General features: G+C 45.8%; 1 non-coding gene across 1 annotated transcript; it reads right to left on the minus strand.

Annotated features, from left to right (window-relative positions):
* Positions 1-21694: 21694 nt before the first annotated feature.
* LOC111775514 (U6 spliceosomal RNA) lies at positions 21695-21800 on the minus strand. The gene has a single exon (XR_002811221.1). It is a non-coding gene; the product is annotated as a U6 spliceosomal RNA (small nuclear RNA).
* Between the last annotated feature and the right edge of the window lie 149 nt (positions 21801-21949).

Consider the following 21949-nt stretch of genomic DNA (forward strand, 5'->3'; position numbering starts at 1 on the left):
CAAATGTTTCCCTTTTGTTTCTTATAGAGACGTATTCCCATATTAATCCAGACTTCTCATGGTTGTGTAAAACTCTTGATGCAAGTTTGAATGCTCATACCATATTGCTTGCCCAGAAGTCAACCTGGCAGTTTTCTGTTTCAAAGAGCCAATAAATTTCTCCCCCTACCCCACACTCGGAAATTAAAGAAAAAACTTCTAAATATTCCGTGGGTCAAGGAGGAAGTTTCCATGGAAATTAAAAATACATAAAATTGAATAGAAGTAAAAATATAATATATCAAAATATGTGGTATGCAGCTAAAGCAGTCCTGAGAGAGAAGTTTATAGCACTAAATACTTACATTAGAAAAGAGGAAAAGTCTCAAATCATTAACCTAAGTTTCCACATCAAGAAAATGGAAAAGGAAGTGAAAAGTTAACACAAAGCAAGCAAAAGGGAGAAAATAATAAAGATCAGAGTAGAAATCAATGAAACTGAAAACAGTAGCGAAAATCAATAAAATAAAAAGCTGACTCTTTAAAAAAAATTTTGTTAATGATAAACCTCTATCAAGACTGACCAAGATAAAATGAAGCTACAAATCATCAATGTCAGGAATGAAGTGGGATATTAAACAGACCCCGTAGCCATTAAAAGAAGACTAATGGAATACTATGAACAACTTTATGCTCATGAAATCAGCAACTTAGAAGAAATGGACTGATCCTTCAAAACCCACAAAATACCAAAGCCAAGATGAAATAGAAAACCCAATTAGTCCTATAAATGTTAAACAGATTGAATTTTTCATTAGAAATCTTCTAAAAATAAATGGTTAGTTTCGCTGGAAAACTCTACCAAATATTTAAAGAACTAGCAAAATTTTACAGAATCTTTTCCAAAAAATAGAAGAGGAGAAAGCACTTCTAAACTCATTTTATGAGGCTAGTATTACCTTGATACTAAGCCACACAAATACAGCACAAAATAAGACAATTACAGACCAATAGCTCTTATGAATTTAAGCACACAAACCTTCAACAAAATGTTAGCAAATCAACCCAGCATTATAAAGGAAAGAATTAGACAATATGAGCAAGTTGGATTTATTTCAGATATGCAAGGTTGGTCCAACATTCAAAAATCAATCAATATAATCTACCATGTCAACACGCTAAGGAGAAAAATCACATGATCATATCAGTTGACGCAGATAAAGCATTTGACAAAATTCAACACCCATTCATAATAAAAAAACTCTCAGCGAAGTATAAATAAAAAAGAACTTCCTCAACCTCGTAAAGAGCATCTACAAAAACCTCCAGCTAACAGCACATTTATGGTGAAATTTGGAGTGCCTCCCCTCTAAGACAGAGAACAAAGGAGGAAAGTCCACTCTCACACTCATTCAGTTTAGTACTGGAAGTTCTAACCACTGCAATCAGGCAAGAAAAAGCAAAAAGACTGGAAAGGAAGAAATAAAACTGATCCTCTTTGAAAATGATGTATTGTCTGTACAGAAAATCTCATGGAACCTGAAAACAAAACAAACCAAAAACAACTAGAATTAATAAATGAAATCTGCAAGAATGCAGAAGAGAAAATCAACACACAAAAATCAGTTGCATTCCCACATGCTAAAGTGAACAAGTGAAAACCAAAATAAAAAGATCATGCCATTTACGATTGTTCCAAAGAAAACACTTAGGTGTAAATTTTTAAGAAAAATCTACAAAGGGCTGGCCCGGTGGTATAGCAGTTGGGTTCACGCACTCCACTTCAGTGGCCTGGAGTTCGTAGCTTCAGGTCCCCAGCACGGACATACACACTGCTCATCAAGCCATGCTGTGGTGGCGTCCCACATACAAAACAGAGGAATATTGACACAGATGTTAGCTCAGGGCCAATCTTCCTCACCAAAAATAAACAAAAAGAACAAAAAAACAAAATGAAAACAACATCTATAATATCTGAAAACTACAAAATGCTGATGCAAGAATTCAAAGATCTAAATAAATGGGGAGGCATGCCATGTTCATGCATGCCTAAACAAAGCAAAGATGTCAATTTCCCCCATATTGATTTAAAGTAACAGCGCATATGGGCAAGAGATTTGAAGGTGCATGTCACTAAAGAAGATATATAAATGGCATATGAGCACGTTAAAATGTTCAATAGCGTTAATCATCAGACAAAAGCAAATAAAAACTACAATGAGAAGCCACTACACAGCTAATAAAACAGCTAAAATTAAAAAGAATGACAATACCAAGTGCTGGTGAGGAATGAAATAACCAGAACTCTCATAAATTGCTGGTGGGAATATAAAATGGCCTGGTCATTTTGGAAATAATTTAGCATTTCTTATAAATTTAAACATAGCCATGGGGCAGTCCCTGTGGCTGAGTGGTTAAGTTCGCGTGCTCTGCTGCGGCAGCCCAGGGTTTTGCTGGTTCAGATTATGGGTGCGGACATGGCACCGCTCATCAGGCCACATTGAGGCGGTGTCCCACATGCCACAACTAGAAGAACCTGCAACTAAGATATACAACTGTGTACGGGGAGGTTGGGGAGATAAAGCAGGAAAAAAAAAAGATTGGCAACAGTTGTTAGCTCAGGTGCCAATCTTTAAAAAAAAAAATAGCCATTTAAGCAATCTCGTTTCTTGGTATTTATATATACGTAGGAACAAAAACCTTATGTGCATGTTTAGAGGAACTTTATTCGTAATATCATACAAGTGGAAATAATATATTGTCCATCAATTGATTAATGGGTAAATTGTGATACTTGCTTACAACAGAATGTTACTCAAAAAGAATGAACTACTGAAACACAAGGGACAGCTGAATCTCAAATGCGTCATAATAGGCATTTTAAGTGAAAAAAGCTGGACACAAATGACTGTGCCTTGTGATTCATTTTATGTAAAATTTTAGAAAAGGCAAAACGGAGCAACAGAAAACCAAACAGTGGTTGCCAGCAACCAGGGGTGGGAAAGACGTAGCCTTTAAAGAAACACAGGGAGCTTCGGTGACGGAATGCTCTAGATCATGACGGAGGAGGTAAAGCCACACGACTGCACAGCTAGCAAACTCGTGGAAGTAGGCTCGCACTTTAAAGGTAAATTATAATGCACTAAAGCTGATACATATTTTACAATTTCCACCAAATGAAGACAAAGAACTTTTTAAAAATCTGTACACATTGACACCAAGTTGAGCTCAAAGAAAAGGGTGCACAAAATAAGCAAGTTTGATAATGGGCAATAGGGAGAAAGTTCTGGATCACACTGGCCTCCATGGTCCAAACAAGGTGAAAAGTGGGACCCAGCACAGATGTTCAACAAATATTTCTTTAATGAGGGAATGAACGAGTGAGCAGGATGGCCGAGGTTTGAGTAAGAGCAGAAACAGCCTCTGGCTGCTGTCATCCGGGAGCTGCCAGGTGCTCTAGGCCACATGTCCGCCTATTGAACATAGCTGATTTCAACCAACATGGACAACAGAAGAGGCCGTTCTGTGACGGTGATGGAGTGAGACAAAAACAAGACCCTCTCTAAACTTGTCTGAGCAGGACCAAAACAAGAGCACCACACAGACCACGTGGAGACCAAGCATGGCCCTCTCCCTAAGAGCTGGAGTGAGTGACGCCTCTTTGCTGATTTTTCGCCCCACTCCGTTTCTCCTGCCTCCTCCAAGTAGAAGACTAAGACAGCCTGTGGTGGAATTGCCCCCGCTTCGTTACAGCACCCAATCCCAAGGCACCCTTGATGCCGGCTTGAGCTGCAGTCTCCAGCATCAGTTCAAATCCTGTAGAAAGGCCCTCCTGCTGAGCGCCTCTTGCTGAGCCTCCCCTGGCTCCCCGTGGTGCACAGGCCCCTTGGGTCTGGCACAGCTGTGCGTCTGATGGTCTTTGGCTGGTGGTTGCAGAGTGTGTCTGGAAGCATGGAAGCCTATCCAGGCCTCCTCGGAACCCTGGTTGTTTGCATTTGTCCTCAGCCCATAGCCCTCAGGGGGAAAGTGCCAAGATGCTGGCAGTACCCACTCACCCACCAATGTAAATCTCAGCTCATTCGAGTTGCAGGGGCTCAGCAACGAAGCCACGGTCATCCCAGGGCCCCTGCACCCTTTCCCGTTAGGTTACAGCCTGTTTGGCACCAGCAGCAGCATTCATGGGGGTATCAGCAGCCGGAGACAAACACTGGTGACTGTCCTCATCCTAGTGGGGGGCGGCACGCAGCAGCACATGAAGGAGCAGGAGTGTCTCCTCTTGTCCTTGCATTTAAGCAGTTCCTGTGAGCATCGGGCCAGTGTGTCCTGGTAGAGGAACGCCCAGTTACGTGTTCCAGACGCTGAGGGTCTTCTCCAGCACCAACCTCACATCTTCCATATTTTACATCCACCACAGGAGTCACTGAACTCCGGACTGTCAAGTGGCCCCCTGACGCCAGCCTGTGCTGAGGATCTCATGGAGGATGGCCGCTAGGACCTTGACAGGACAAGTAAGCAGCAAAGGCTGAAATATTCTTAATGTTGGCAGACCCTTCCAGGTTCAAACCCATCAAAAGTACACTCAGGCATTTTAGAAATTAATCCTAAGTAAATAATCATGGATATACTGAAACATTTAACTATTATGACACTTTAGCTGTACAAAAATAGGATTAAAAAAGATGTAAATTTGGTAACAAACTCAACATCCCAATATGGAAAGTCTGATCAAATTGATACATTCTGATAAATACCATGCAAACATTAAAAGTGACATATTAAACAACTTTTGACAGAGGAAGGTGTTCAAGATATATTTTTCAGTGAAAACTATCATATCATCAAATAATGCAATATAATCCTGTTTTGTAAAAATAACACATATAATACGTGTGCATCAAATAAATGGCTGGAATGTTATCCTAGTGGAAAGTGGTGGGAAATGGTAATTTTCACTTGTTTTTTCTGTGTCTTCCGAAACGTTTCTACCATGAGCTCACATCTTTCAGGATCATGACAGTGAATGCTCAGAGTTGTGTTTGTCTTATATGCCTGTCTGAAGAGAGCCTATGTTATGCCATGAATTGGGGGGAGCCTTGGGATCAGATGTCCAGATAGCGAGAAGCCATGCTTCCCATCCAGGGCTCCACTAGATCAAATGGCTTGTACAGCTCAAGCCAAATTCTGCCACTTTCCAAGATTAGACTCTGCCCTTTAAGGGGAAATTGGGGCAAGGAGTTAGAGAAGACTTTCCTAAGAAAGCAGTATACCATACCACCATTTTTTCTGATTCTTGCGTCTCTATGTCACCAAAATGAAGAAACACTAACGAAAAACCACAGAACCCTGGAAGCTGGAAGCTGCTGAGGCTGAGCAAGAGGATGTGCCACGGTCGCTATTTGGTGCTGGAGCCCAGGCCTAACCCCTCCTGTCTGAAGCCCTTCCCCATGGGCCATGCTGCCCTTCATGGTGTGCACTACCTTGATTTAACCAAGGGTGACCGGTTCCTGCCGGAACAAATAGAATGGATACGGCAGGTGGGGGGTGGAGGCAGTTGCCCCCAAACCTCAAGGCCACACTTCCAAACCCCTGTCCTTCAGATGCAGTCATGGCGCTCAGAATAGACCAGGCCTGAGTGCAAGTCCCAGGGACGGCTATTCACAAAGCAGATGGCGACCCCGCCACTGAGGATGACCCTCCTGAGGCATTGTGTCCGAAGCCCACATGGGCTCCAGGAAGGGGTTCATTTCGTCTTGTTTTAGTCTACTGATTTCACTTCATTTCACTTTTCTCTCTTTCCATTGGTGAGGATGGCGAGGACAGTCTCTCACCCACTCCTGCGGTGAAGATGACAGCGTGGGAAATGTTGGCCCAGGTTGCCGTCTGTGACCATAAACTAGAGCCTTGGCAGAACTGTCCACTGAGGTGAAATTTAACTTAGATCCTCAATATATCTGAGAAGGAGAAGGGGACATGGAGGTCAGCCATCTTGACCCCCAACCCAGAGACCCTGAGGCAGCCATGTGAAGTTCCATGGCCCTGGACGCCCAGTCTGACCAACCAGAGCCCAAGGTGGACGTCTGCGTAGCCACGCAGGCAGGCTCTGCTTGTCACTACTGCACTCGTGCTGGGCTTCCCCGGGGCCAGGCGCCTGAATCACTTGAGGGACCGGCAGAAACTGAGTCTCCAGATGCCAGGCCCTGGGCTGTGGGTCGGGGAGGGGCAGCAGGTGGTTCTGTGGTGTGGCCAGGGGCAGAGTCAGGTCCAGCTGTGCCAAGGTTCGTGACGGGATGCCTTTAACCCAAATCCACTCAGTGACGTTTTCCTGACATAACCTGGTGCCAGGGCCACTGGGAACAGATAACCAGCCTGCGTGCCGTCCTATGGAAACTTCACAGGCAGGTGCTCTGCCAGGGCGAGAGGGGGTTCTGGGGTACCAAGGACATGGGCGAAGATCCTTGGCGAGGCTGGGAGTCTGCCTCCAGGAAGCCCGTATCACCCGCATGGTCCTCCAGCACGCAGGTCCTGTTTGCTCAGCAAGCCTGTCGCTAAACGGACAGAGGTTTCAAAAAACGCACGTTTTCTTAGAAGGTGACTCTGACGTAAGAGACTGTGTTTCTTTTTTCCCCCAGTTAGAAATGGATGTTTGAAAAACGAGCTCTGGATTCTGACTCTTATGAGCAGGGCTGTTGGTTATGAGCCATCTGTATCCCGTATGAATGTCCACCCAATCCTGCCTACGGGGCGCGTTTGCCTAACGGGAGAACTCGCACAAGACACTCGGGGGTGAGAACAGCAAACGTCATTTCAGACACGAATTAATTCCTATTAGGACAGGCTATTTTTGTAACAGACCAATCTCTTTTTTTAAAGTATTTTTACCAGTATAAATCCCACATCCTTTCCTCACCACCGCTCTTTTTAGGTTTGGCTAATCAGCTCATACAAAAGTTCCAAGCAGAAGCTAGGTTTTCAATCATTTCCCAAAGGCTGCTCACACTCGACCGGTCATACAGGGAACAGTGGCTTTTTTAAAACATGCATGTGCTGGCCATGCCTGGAGTGGGGACCTCAATCTTCCCTGACTGTTGGAACCATCTGGAAGACCCGTCCACAGAGGCCCGGACTTCATTGTTCTGAGTGAGACCAGGCATGAGGATTTTTTATTTTGTTTTGTGTTGTTGAGGAAGACTGGCCCTGAGCTAACATCTGTTGCCAATCTTCCCCTACTTTGTATGTGGGATGCTGCCACGGCATGGCTAAGGAGCAGTGTGTAGGTCCACGCCCGGGATCCAAACCCACAAACCCCAGGCCGCCAAAGCAGAATACAGGCATTTAACCCCCATGCCACGCTGTGCCTGCCCTGAGGATTTTTTAAAGATACGTGTTTTCTTATTTGCAGTCAAGACTGAGGACCACTGGCCTAGAGACAGGGGACAAGACAAGAAGCGTTAATTAAGCAAAGCTTTTTGAGGATTCCTGGTGGTAGAATCCTAAAATCTTATGCTCTGTGGCGAGTAGTAGAACCAGAGAAAAGATGAGGCCATTTTGAAAACCATCGATGCTCCCTCTTCCTCAGGAAGGAGCTGAACTCGAGACGCCCTGTGCCGTTCAAGCAGGACGGCAGTGTTCCACACGCCCTGCAGCGGCAGAGAGTAAATCTGCAGGCGACAAGGGAGGATTGGCGACAGGGAGAGATATGAGCACAAAGATTGTACATTAAAGAAATCTGCGGCAATTCCAGGATATTGACAAAGGTACATGCTGATAGCCAAGGAGCATGTAAGGATTTTAATACCATGGCTCCAGTTATGACTAGAGAAGCGTAATTAGGTACTAAATTACAATGTTAATATTCATTGGAACAAATAAGTACTTGTAGTAGTAGCATCAGGGCCCTGGGAGGGCAGCAGAGGCGTTGATTAAATGGACAGGAGAGTTTCTTGGAATGAGTTTCGTCCTGGGTTTGGTGAGGTCGGCTCTCAGCAAAGCCGTTAGAGGTCAAGACGTGGACTGCGAATGGTGTCTTTTCTTCTTTTGTGGCTACACTCAGCGGAGTCAGAATTAAGCAGTAAGCACATTAGTAGCTACAAATTACAGTTCGCAATACATGCTAGAAAAAAATCGGGGAAAGAGCGCAGGAGAAGGCCACAGCGAGGACGGCCATCCAAGACAGCAGGAGGACCGCACGGGAGGAAGTCCTGAGCTCCACTGCAACATTTTTCTAGCAAAAATAGAAGAAAAGGGTCTTGCTGAGGTCTCCTATTATTGTGGACTTATCTATTTATACCTCCACTTCATCCCAAAAGAGTCTGAGGTGGGGCTTACCTGTCATCTGCAAGAAAATTAAAGTCACTTCCTAAAAGGGGCAAAAGCAAATTGAAGTAATGAGGAGTGGTGGAAGGAGGGAAGTTAAGAGGAGAGAGAGAAAGGGCGAAAGAGAAACACACACACACACGCATACACACACACACACACGCGCGCAGCTACAGTTCCTTTCTGAAGTCCGAACCTTAAATAGAACACAGCTCTCCTTTCGCCCATTTCTCCAGGAATTGGATGTCTTCCTGCACAATTTCTTTGGGCTCCATACAAAAGGTAAGCTTCCGGACTGAGCAATACTAATTAGCTGGGCAATCTCCAGTTTGTAACAAAAGCAAATCTATCACCAGCTGTGGAAAAAAAACAGTCCTCAGCTCCCCCAAACCCCAAAACACATAAGCTCAGCACTTTAACTGGCTGGGGTAAGAGCCATTATTTTCATTAATGGAGCTCATTTTTATTTTATTGGGCTTTTTTACTATCAGATTAAAAGCATGTTTTTATTGTAGTTTTTTCTAATGCAATCTTGGATGATGTGCTCAGAATGAATGGAATAGTTATTGTTTTAATTATTTTTTCATTTTGTGTTTTTATTTCGTTTGCTCCTTTTATTTACTACTCTTAAGTTTGCCATAATAACGCGGACGCGGGGTGCTTGAGGCCTCCACTCGGCATCCCCGCGGTAGTTTGCTTCTGCTAAAGGCCAAGGAGCAGGAGAAAGGGCCAGTGTGCTGCCGCTCGGGGAACCCAGTGGCCACCCCGCCCCATGGTGCAGCCCTCGTGAAGCGGTTCTCGGGACAGAGCCAAGGGTGTGGGCCCCTTAGGCGGAGGGAAGCAACACCAGATGTCTCCCCAGGTCGCCTTTGCTCCTGCTCCGAGCCACCCTGGCTCACTAGCAGAGGAAAGGCTGGAATGCATCTCAAGGTAGATAAGCCACAGGGCGTGTTACTGGCCAGCAGCCACCTCCCCTGATGCCCAGCTCCCTAGGGGATGTCTGGGAGAATGCACGGGTTTAACATGCAGAGACCTTAGCCAGGCTCAGGCACTTGTCCCCTGCCCATGAAGGGGGAGGAAAGACCACGAGGGCCGTCCAGCAAGTCCAGATGCCTCGGCCACCCCACGGGCTTCGGCACAGCAGGATTTCTGGATTCCTCGTTTAGCACTAGAAATTGAGTGTGTGAGCTTGCTGTCCAGGGACAAACGGAAAAAATACTGGACACAGGAGTGCCCGTAACAAGGCCTCATGTGGTGCCACTCATGGGCCAATACTCTCACTCTCCCTGGGCCTGTTCCCTACGAGGACCAAAGAAAGCATCCACGTTCTGCAGACAGGCCCTAGTCGGTGCTTGGGTTTGCCATGGCCCCTCGCTCTCCTGCGGCTTCACATTTCATTCCCTTTACTGATTATCCTCATCTGCTGACCCCCATTTGCACCAGTGGTCCCCACAGTATGCTCTAGGTCCCCAACCTGTTTGGCCTGTGAATTCAGATCTGGCAAAGATCATGTTGCTACCCTCCTCAAAGGGATTCCCATTGCATTTGAAACAAAATCTCATCTCCTTACAGACCCCAGGAGGCCCCTGGGATAGGAGGCTTCCTGTCCTCTGGGCTCATCTGCCCTTCTCTGCTCTACTCACCTCATACTCTACTCCAGCCACACCAGCCACCCCTGCAAGGAGCCCGGGCCACCCGCTGCCCTCTGCCCGGAGGCTCCCCCCACACATCTTCATGCCTATAGGGGATTCTCGGAGAAGCCACCCTGCTCACTCTCTGCCTTCCCCCATCGCTCCCTGGGCCTTCACCTGCCTTCATTGTGGCACCTGTCACCCCTGACCTTACCTGCTCTGCAGCAAGGTCAGATGACACTCTGACACTTAACCAGCTCTGTGACCTTGAGAAGCCCACCTATCCCTCTGTGTCCCCCTCTCCTCCTCTGATATAAGAGATGATAGTACTGCCCGGTGTTGTGGGTGTGAGGATTAAATTAGGTAACACCTCTGAAGAAAGGGCTTAGAATGGCGCTCGGCAGAGAGAAAGCACTCAAGTATTGGCCGTGATCATTTTTATGATTAGATTTATATAATATTTAATTATATAACTGATATAATCTACATTTAATACGTAATCATAATTAGTAGTAGTCTTTTATTCCTGGAGAGCCAATGCAGAAGCCTGGCCGCAGCTCAGTCTGGGCACTGAAGCGCAGGGCCCCAGCGTGCTGGCCAGGTGACACGCGATCGTGACGAGTGCTGAACATTTCGCTTTATAAATGTGTGCGCCGCAGCTTTGTCATTCCCTGCTGGACTTTCCACAGGCAAGGGATATCTGGCAAAAGTAACCAAGCAAAGTCTGCCCACCTGAAATCAAGAACCCCCTGATGGCCTGGCCCCATATTACCCCAGTATCCTGGCGGAAATAGGATTTGACTGCTGTGGAACTCACAAGCACACGGTGGAAGGACAATGCACCTGTCCACAGAGCTGGCCACGTCGTGGCTGGTGCTCAGGACTCTGCAGAACCTGGCACGTGAGTATGAGTCATGATAAATGGACTTCCTTTGTTTACATAACTTAGATTTGAGCATTCTCTCCAAGGTAGGAAATCTCCTTCCAAATTGTCTTCATGAAAGAAATAGCTCGTTAGACGCAGTGTTCACTTCCCTGAAGGGAACAGCATCTCTTGTTAAGTGGAATTTCTTTCCAGAAATCGGTGCCTGGACTTTGTTAAACTGTGTTCAATATTCTGTTTCAATCCTTACTTAAAATGCTCATTTAGAAAGAATTTGTTTTGTGAAATGAGACACGTATGAATCAAAGGATTCAATAAATTGAGTTAGTGATTCAACATTTATTAAGAAGCGAACTTTACAGGGATTTAAAGCATCGCATCCCTTCCGTTTGTGGGAAGCAAGATGAAGGAGTCTCAGCCGTATTCTGTTGGTTTGGGGAGGGCAGGAAGGAGACAGCTGAGTTCTGGGTTCACCTAGGCTCCAGAAATTCCTGAGTCATTCATTGGAGGCAGGCGGCAACAAACAAGTCCTTGGCCAGACACTTGGGCATTGACTCATCTAGTGCGTTTACCGCTTGTCCCGGGACAACAGGCATTTATTGGCCACCTCCATATGCCCAGAACTGTTCCCTGTGCTGGAGATACACCAGTGAAAAGGGAGTCCTAGGTGTCTTCTAACAAACACTGCTGGACCACCTGCCAAGAGCCCAGGACTCCTGTGCTGGGGCCGAGGGATGCAGCGCTTTCCCTCCCTGTGTTCATTCTCAGGTGGAGGGACAGTCAGTGAAAGCATAAATGATGGAAGGTCAGCGGTGACAAGTGCCACGACAAAAGAAAAGGCAGCTGATGGCCCAGGGAGCAATGCGGGAAGGCAGAGAGTGAGCAGGGTGGCCTCTCCGAGAATCCACTGTAGGACAGAGGCATAAAGACGTGCAGGGGGACCCTCCGGGAAGAGGGCAGTCTGGGATCCTTGCAGGGGTGGCTGGCGTGGCTGGAGTGAGATGAGTAGAGCAGAGAAGGGCAGATGAGCCCAGAGGACAGGAAGGCTCCGATCCTAGGGGCCTCCTGGGGTCTGTAAGGAGATGAGATTTTGTTTCGAATGTGCTGGGAATCCCTTTGAGGAGGGTAGCAACATGATCTTTGCCAGATCTGAATTCACAGGCCAAACAGGTTGGGGACCTAGAGCATACTGTGGGGACCACTGGTGCAAATGGGGGTCAGCAGATGAGGATAATCAGTAAAGGGAATGAGATGTGAAGCCGCAGGAGAGCGAGGGGCCGTGGCAAAGCCAAGCACAGGCCTCAGCCACTAAGCTCTGGCTGCTTATGGCCGGATCCCCCAAGTTTTCAAGGGAAGCCACGAATCCCAGTTTAAATTTGTGAGCTTAAAAAGGAAGACGCACACAGACCAAACACACCTCTCAACCACGACCAAACCCCGGGCACCAGGTGGACCCCTGAGCCCACTTCGCCTTCTCCTGTGCTGTTCAATGGTTTCTGTCTTGTCTTCCAAACCAAGCCGTGCAGTCCTGAGGACAAGGACCATGTCTTTTGCAAGTTTAAGCTCCTTCCAGGTAATGCTGGTGCTTGTTGGGAATTTGCGATGCCGCATTGAAGAAAATTGTTTTCCCCAGTGTCCAGTACCCACATTTTTTGTGCCCTTGCACCATGGCTCATCTGGAGTCTTACCTTCCATTTCTTCTTCACCTTCTGAGCAGGAACTGTTGATTCTAAGCAGAGGAAGCAAAGCTGGTGGAGGGGCTCAGGGCCATGCTCACACCTGGGCAGGGAGCTGCACGTTCATTCAGGGGGAGGTTTGTCCCTGGCAGCCACGTGCTCAGACATCTACCGCTGAAGACCCTGCAGGAACTGACCATCCAGGCAGCTCCAAGGACTGGAATCCTCATTCTCCTCACATGTGTCTTCTTCGCTCTTAGGGTCTTCTCATGCCCTGCCCCGTGCCCTGTCCCCATCTGAAGGAATACTAGAAAGCTGGACTGGCTCAGGTGTGTACACTCAGGGCCCAGTGTCGCAGGCCCTGCCAGGCTCCAGAGCTCATATCCAGGGTCTCACAGGGCACCTGTGGAACAGGGCTTTTCTCCCAAACACTGCTGCTCCACACACTCCCCACACGCTCATGCACACACATGCACACATGGGCTGGAGAGCCTCTGGCACAAATGACTGCTCACGCGCACAGGAGTCCTGGAGCTAATGGCTGGGCTTATCTTGTGCAACATTCCCAAGGCGCCATTTTTCATTAAGCAATTTTTAAAGAGTTTTATGACCCCATGAACAATAATTTTTTTTAGTGAAGGCGGACCGAATTGTAAGTGGCGGTAATTACACCAAACTAATTGTAGGCAAAATTAGTAAGAGGTCAGATCTGTTTGGTCGTGAAAGAAAATATACACTTGGATCACACCTTAAATGATCTCCAGGAAAATAATTCATCATGGAAAATAGGAATCTTCCTAAATTAACAGTAGGTCTCTCCTACAATATCTGTAAGAATAAGATTCCTTCTGGTTTTGGTTTTTGTTGGATACCCAGTGTGTGCATGTGTGTATGTGTGCACACACACATGCTGAGGTTGGGGAGTGGAGGAGGGGTGACACGTGGGTCTTCACAGCACCAGTCCAGATGACTAAATGTGACTAACTGCCTCCTTAGTGGGGCGTGGAGCTTGACCGGAAGTCAGGAGACTCAGTGCACCCCCGTGCGTAGAGAGCTCACACATGGTCCAACACCATCCTCCTTTCCCAGATGGGACAGCTCACTTTAAAAACATCTCGCAGCTATGACGTGATAGGACAGCATGGTGATGCTTTCCTCTGAAGGGTCATTTTAGCATGGAGGATAAGACTTTGATCATACCAGCACAGAGACCAGGAAAGTTGGAAGATGTCACCACAGAGGACAGACTCGAGATGATCCAGATGCCTTGAGGACTGATGTTCACAAAAGTGGAATTGTGTCTTTCATGGCTGTTAAGTCCCAAGGTCACTACTCATGGCTAAAATCCTATATAGTCAAATTAGCCTTGAGATCCTTTGGTAAGGACCAAGTTGGAAAGTGACATTCATCTCTCTGTTAGTCTTCAGTTTTTGGCACAGATTCCTGCTTCTATAGGAGACTACTAGCTGAAGTTTATGCTTTCTGTTTAAGGGGCATATTGCACAAAAAATACAGCTCTTTAAACCCAATAATCTCCTGGCAGTGCTGCAAGGGCTTACCGAAAGGCACACGGACCTGAGACCTATGTAAGTGAAGATCAGACACAGCCCAAGCCCACTCCTCAGATCACAAGCCTTCTGAGTGGCGGAGAGGTCACCACACTATTCAAGTTCTTCAGACCCCTTTCTTCTCATTTGCTGAGTACCTGAAACTGCGTGACTTAAACACGTGTATCATGGATTCCCCGTTAGCACCACCGGAGTAGAAGTGTCTCCAGCACAAATATGCAGGAAGACAGACCAATGAATTTCATAGCAAGGAAATAGGGGGCTGAATGGCTCAGAATACACATTGAGAAATACATGGATTCCTGCGTGCCCAGCCTGGGGGAGTCCAGAGCGGCCACCTCACTCTCATGGAGGAGCGCTTCACAAAATACACCAGGAAATAACAGATACGTGAATCGCCAAGAGGGTGAAGATTCGGCTTCTCTGGCGTATGCGTGTGCAGTCCATGTGGGCACCCCTCCCCTCGCAGAGAATGCTTGGTGGATGGAAATAGCCACAGCTTTTGCGCATGCGTCCAGCAATGCTGGGTACCCATGTGTGAGAAACGAGGCCCAGCAGAGGCTCCCCTGGGCCATCTCCTCGCTTCACCATGTGGGTCCTTGCTAATGGTATCTAGCCTGTCACGGAATGTGTCCAGTGACAAGAAGCTCGTTGATTCTTAGCCCGTCACATCTTGAGTGGGCTCTGATCCCTAGAAATTTCACACCAGGCCTGGAAACCAGAAGTACTCCAGGGCTAAGCAGTGTTTCTTAGTTTGGGGTTTGGCTCTTCTCATAAGGGGCGTTATCCGGGTACACAGTAACCATTTATGCCCTCTGCAATGACAGGTCTCCCTTACTATTCCCACCCCTCCAACCTAGCAAGTTGTTATCTGAGCCTCTACACCCTATCAAGACAGGGTGGGTCCCACTAACAGCCCCACAAGCCAAGGCTTGGGGAGGCTCTTTCCCATTGGGAGCCCTGGGGTAAATTCAAAGTCATCTCGTGGAAATAGAGATCAGAGACATTAGTCTTGGTCAGGACTTCAATAGGCCTGAGGCCTGGGGAAGTCTACTCCAGTGCAGGGAGGTCCCTGGGGACTGTTTCCCACGACAGATCCTGAGTCATCTCCTTTAGCTTAGCTCACGAGGTCCTTCACGTCCTGGCCCTGGCTATTTCATTTCCCACCACAATTTAGCCGTCTGAGACGGCCTCTGTGCCTTCGACTTAAAGATGATATTATTTCCGGAACTTCCTCCCTGCTACTTCTCCACCCAGCTAAATAATAATTCCTCTCATCCTCCAAAATAACTCGGGCATCACAGCCTCAGGGGAGAGGGGACTTCTCATCTCTCATGTGGGATGGGTGTCCCTGCTCTGTTCCTCATGGGACGCGGAGCTTTCATCATCTCATCCGTTATAATTATCTACTACATGGCTGCCCTACATTCAACAGGCATCAAGTTCCCCACCCCCAGGAGGTGTGTGTCTGTTAACCCATTGTCCAGCCTCACGCCTGGCACTGGCAGGGCGGGCAGTCAATAAGCGTTAAATGAATGGATAGCTCATGCTTCCTCCAAGTCGTTCTTCAGCGGCTACATCTGGCTGTCCTCGGTCAGTTTTCTATTCAAAGATAAGCAGCACTTACAGGAAGGCACCACCTGGCATATCCCATTTCTAGAAAATTTCACACCAGGTTGAAAGCATGGTATTGACCACCATTCTGAGCCCAAAAGGCAGGGCAATACCCAAGATTTGAGATCAAAGTGGAAGAGGAGGAGGAGAAAAGAAGAAGGCAGGCTAGGATGAGGGACAGAAGCAGCCGGACAGACACACAAAGAAACTGACCCTCGCACCCATCTCAACAAATTCCCTGTGCTTCGCAGGCCGTGACAGGCAGGGAGGCCCGCAGAGCCCGGAGCCCAAGGGAGAGACGCCACAGCAAGTCCTCACGGGCTCGGCTGAGAACGGCTCCCAGGAAGAAAGCCCAGTCAGAAGTTGGAGTTTCGGGAAAGACAATATGGCTGCAACAACTCGGATCCTTCTGAAATCTTTCAGCAGGGGCTTCAGCCAAGTAGCTACAAGAAGGGCCCTCAGAGATACAAAATCTGAGAATAGTCCTGGCATCTAATTACAACAGTGCAGTTTGCTGCTTTTATCTGTAATTGGACTGTATAGTCTTTCATTCTAATTTACTTTACATCTAAACTGTGATAATCAAGACAAGCAGAACAGAATGGTCTCTAACTGGCTATCCTACTGACACCCGTTAATGCCTAATTATAACAACTAAATTAAAGATGCGACTGTAAAGAGGTGGAATATCAGTTTGAAGCATTTAATTCTGTGGAAAGAAGTAGAGATTCTAAATCCTAAGTAAGAAAATCAATATTACGCCTCATTATATTGGTATTGCTAAACAGATTAATGAAATTAAGTATTTTGTTGTGTTGCTTTTCTTTTTTCCAATGTTATCCTGATGCAATGATGGTTTGTAATGAAGGGGTACTGCAGAGGAGGAAGTCTAAATCGAGAGCCAATTTATACACCAAAATTGGGAGGCAGCTAATCTCGTTTATAGAGCAAAGGTTTTCTTTTGATATGGTTAGATTTTTCGATAGGCATCACGGGTCTGGGCTCCTGCAGTCTCATAGAACAAAGACAATCTCAACTCAAAGCTAAGGGAAGGTGCCGTCTTTCCTCTTCTCATGGGCAGATCGACAGGGACCATCTTGACAATGCCAGCATTCAGTTTGGGACAAGCATCCTTGAAGCTTCCTGCACTCATGGCCTCCCAGTCTACGCCAGGCTGAAAATGGCCCCCCACAAAAACACAGAAAACATTCACTTGGTCCCCAGAGTCATTCAGCTGGTTGGAAGCTGGAGGAGAAGCCACGAGAAGAAGCCACTGTTCAGGTCTGACAACACAGCTTGGAAGGAGAAGAACCAAGGTTGGCAAAGGGAAGGGAGGCTCCTCCTGGGAGAGGTGAGGCAGCGCACACACGGCCCTCTCCAGGTGACAGCAGCATGCCCGCCCAACCTGCCCAATGAAATTCTAGATTGTTGCTTGTTTGTTTGTTTATTTGTTCTATTTGTTTATTTTTTTTACAATCGTCCATACTGATTTCTAAATCTTTTCACTCAAAGTCAATATAGTACTCAAAAAACTAAAAGTTGGCCAATGCTGACAGCGTACTTCATCATATGGGTCATCTCTTAATGCCCATAGCACAGAGATGCACAAAGACAGATATTTGAAGAAGCCAAAGACCTCACAAGAGAGACTGACCATTTTGACGAATCTCTAGAAATCTTCTAGAATTGGATTTACTGATCACTGAGTGACTATGGGTGAACAACTTGAGGGCTATGGTGTTCCTGACCTCCTCAGGGACGGGGACACAAAACTGAAGCAGGCTGAGGTCTTGCACCCTGGGGCCTCCGTTTATGGGTGGCTAGGCCATGCAGGATGGCCAGCCCAGCAGGCAGAGGGAAGACAGAGCCAGGGCCCCAACCAAGGAGGAAAACTCAGTTTTGGTGAGCTTATCCAGAACTTCCAGATCCTAAAAGCAAGAACGAAGAAATGTTCATTCCAAATTACATTCAAATTGCCATTTTTGGAAAATACAATTTTATTTTGAATTTTGCATGCATCATCGTCTTTTCAGATTCCTGGGGTCTTTACCAGTCTCTTACGCACATGCACAACATGAAGGCAGGAATGACGGTGCCCTGGGACACTGGTCATCACAGGCCAGGGAGAGGTCACCAGCCTTCTCAGAAAGGGACAGTATAGCTCCTGATCCTGCAGGGCCAGGCACGGCTCTAATTGTCCTGGTGCTGCTGGCACTCGGAAAGCCAGCGCCATGCCCTCCCCCAGGTCCGCCTCTCAGCTGCACAAACAAAGCCAAATAAAAACTGCTGGTCCCGCTGCGACAGATGTGGCGCCTCTGCACCATCTTGTCTGTTCTTAAGGGTTTTTTTAATTGCGAACAGACAGATGTAGCTTGTCCCTTCCATCTTGTTTACGATGCTGCAGGAGCACCTGTGGAGGAACAAGTCCCTGCAGAAATCCTTGACTTCCCTTCAGATGGCTTGAGACGAACCAGCCAGCTCAGCAGCCCTGTCTGCAGATGACTCTGGGTTCTTCTGCACACGTTTGCTCCAGGCCTGGGGAAAATGGAGGAATCGTCCGTAGGATGATGCTAGTTACCTTAGCATGTGCTGCTTGGCCTTCGGGTCCGTGGACTGACTCTTGGTTCAGTCCAGCTCCTGACTGCACGGGCTGCTTCTTCCACCATTCAACCTTATGTCCACTTGTCATAGGACCCGCTGCACTGAGTGCAGAGCCCTGACCAGCCAGCGAGGCTATAGGACCTCTGACCATCCCCACATAGATTCTCCTGGTTTCAGATGAAGTGGCCCATTACCTGGTGTAGAAAACTGACATAGAAGCCACCAGAGTGAATGCTACGCGTGAGGGCAGAGAGAAGAGATGATGCTTGTAAGGAGAGCCAGGCTGGGGAATTCTCCCTGCTCTGAGTCTGACTCCAGACACCTTCTTAAAATTCTGCAGCCCTCCACATCCCATTAAAGACTGTTTGAATAGTACTCGACTGCATTAGCACAGATGAGGGAAGAGCAAGGACACAACTTGTGACTTCGTGTGACAACTGCCTCTTTTTCTTAACCTCAAGTTTTCGAGTCGCAGTTTTCGCTGTGTAACAAACCACCCCAAACTTAGTGGCTTCGAAACAACCCCCATCCGTTTAGCCCCTGCTTCTGTGGGTTGTCTGTGTGGTGCTTCTAGTACAGGCTGGCTCGGCTCACCACCGCGAGGCTCCCTCACGCGTCGGTGATCAGCCAGTGAGCGGGCTGGTGGGTTGGAAGGGTGAGATGGCCTTGGTCATATGGCTGGGGGCCAGAGGGACTGGTCCACATGGCTCTCATCAGGCAGCAGCCCAGCCCTGGTTTCTTCACATGGTGGTCACAACAAGAGAGTGAGGCCCCAGTGTGCTTTTCAAGTATCTGCCTGCAACATGTTTTCCACTGTCCCAGTGGCTACAGCCAGTCCCATGGCCAAGAGCAGAGTCAGTGTGGGAGGGCACCATCAAGAAGCTGGCTGCTGGGAGGGGAGGAATTTGTGGCCATTTTTGCATCCACCACAGTTGTTTTGCTTTTTGTTTTTTTCATTTTTTCTAGCCTTTTTAATAGAATGATTCAGTCACTTATTTTCAATTTTTAGTATTTATAAATGGTACAAAAGGTTAGCTTTGATTCACTTTTTAATGTACAGATATCTAGAAAAGTATTTTTAAATTGTAATTAGCTTGAACTTTTGCATAAAATTTTCTTTTTTCTACTTTTACTATAATTGGTCTGATAATTTGGCTTGAATGACTTTTATTCTTTAGGTTTTTTAAAGCCACAAGTTGTGTTTAATTCTTAACATCACACACATATTTGAAAAGTGTATATTTTTGTTTGACACAATTATATGGATACAGACATATGTAGATTTAGAGATAGAATCAACTTTGTCAGCAGTATTTTAAAATTTTCTCTACTGCTATTATCTGCCTGATCTGTTAATTTCTGAGAGGAGAAGGCCACATTATTATCGTGGGTTTTTATCTGATATGTGTCTATGCCATGTTGTACAAGGAATTAAAAATTAATTAATTATTCGAGAATTATGTAATTCTTATATACTCCTGTTGAAGTGAATTTTTTTATCAGTGTAAAACAACTCTCTTTACCCTGCTTAATGTTGGTTGCATGGAATTTCCTGTCATATTGGCATGGGCCAAGGATCAACAGAGCCATCACAGTGAGAATGTGGGTTAACTAGCTCCCCTATATGGTGAGGAGAATTATAAATGATTGTGCTCTTCCTAGAGTAAAATTCATCAATATAGTTAAAATTATAAGAACACTCATTCTATTTTAAAATTGAAATTTGTGTCCAGATAATTATAGATTTACATTCAGTTGAAAGAAATAATACAGAGAGATCCCACTTACCATTTTCCTATTTTCCACCAGTGGTAACATCGGGCAAAACTAGAGCACAATAGGGCCCGGCCCAGTGGCACAGTGGTTAAGTTCACATGTTCCGCTTTGGCGGCCCAGAGCTCGCTGGTTCAGACCCCGGGAGCAGACCTATGCACCGCTTGTCAGACTATCCTGTGGCAGGCGCCCCACATATAAAGTAGAGGAAGATGGGCACAGATGTTAGCTCAGGGCTAATCTTCCTCAAATAATTAATTAATTAATTGAATATAATAATAAATTAATTAATTATTAATAAAAAATAAATAAAAACCTACAGCACAATATCACAGCAAAGATAATGGCATTGATATAGTCCACTGATCTCATTCAGATGTCCCCACTTTTACTTGCGCTCATTTGTGCACGTGTGTGCATTTGGTTCTAGCAAAGCTAATCACATGTATAGATTCATATATTTACCACCGGTCAAGGTGTAGAACAGGTCCATCATTACAAGAATCCCTCATATTGCCCTTTTACAATCATACCCTCCTCTCTCCCATTCCCCACCCTTTGTCTCTAACTCCTGCATTTATAACATTTTGTCATTTTTTAAATGTTACACAAAAAAGTCACATGCTATGTACCACTTGGAGATTGGATTTTTTTCCACTCGGGATAGTTCCCTGGAGGTTCGTCCAATTATTGCATGTATAAATAGTTCTCTCCTTTTTATTGCTGAGTAATATTCCATGTATATATATACCACAGTTTAATCATTCACCCACTGTAGGATATATGGACTGTTTCTAGTTTGGGGCTATTGTGCATAAAGCCACTATAAACATTCACATACAGCTGCTTGTATGAACATAGTTCTCATTTCTCTGGGATAAATGTCCAAGAGAAGAATTTTGGGATCATTTGGCGATTCCATGTTCAGTTTTATAAGATACTGCCAAATTGCCTTTAAGGGTAACTGCATCATTTCACATTCTATCAACAGGATATTAGTGCTCCAGCTTCTCTGCATCCTCCTCAGCATTTGGTAAGACCACTGTTGTTTACTTTCACAAATCTGATCCACATATATTGATATCATATTATGGCTTGAATTTGCATTTCCCTGACGTCTCATAATATTGAATCTTTTCACAGGCTTATTTGCCATCTGCACATCATCTTCAGTGAAAAGTATAATTGCGTCTTTTGCCTATTTTCTAATTGAATTTTTTTTGTTTACTATTGAGTTTTAAGTGTTCTTTATATATCTAGATACTAGTCCTTTGTTGGATGTGTGGCTTGCAAATATTTCTTCCCAATTTGTTGCTTGTATTCTATCTTCTTCACCTGGATTTTCAGAGAGGAAAAGGTTTTAACTTTGATGAGTCCTATTTATCAGTTTGTTCTTTTATAGGTTGTGCTTTTGATATCAAGTCTAAGAAATCTGTGCCTAACCCTACATGCCAAAGTGGAGTTTTTTCTTTTTTCCTAAAGGTTTTATAGTTTTATGTTTTAAATTTAATTCTATAACCCATTTTGAATCAATTTTTGTATAAGGCATGAGGTTTAAATTGAGTTTCATTCTCTTGCCTGTGGATGTCCATCAGTCTAGCACGATTTGTCAAAAAGGCTATCCTTCTTTTGTTGAACAGTTTTTAATCATTTGTGAAAAATATGGAACACTTCATGAATTCACATGTCATCCTTATCCAGGGGCCATGTTAATCTTCTCTGTATCGTGTCAAATTTTTGTTATATCCATCACCAAAGGGAGCACTGCTCATACTTTGATTCTTCAGTTTGACTCATGGAAACTCATTTCTGAAGATGAACTTACATGTCCAAGGCTATTTAGTGCAGCATTATTTATAACAACAAATAAAATGGAGGGGAGGGGTCCAAAAATAGTAGACAGGAAAAATG

This window comes from Equus caballus, chromosome 10 (genome assembly GCF_041296265.1).
Source record: "Equus caballus isolate H_3958 breed thoroughbred chromosome 10, TB-T2T, whole genome shotgun sequence".
In the NCBI taxonomy this organism is placed as follows: Eukaryota; Metazoa; Chordata; class Mammalia; order Perissodactyla; family Equidae; genus Equus; species Equus caballus.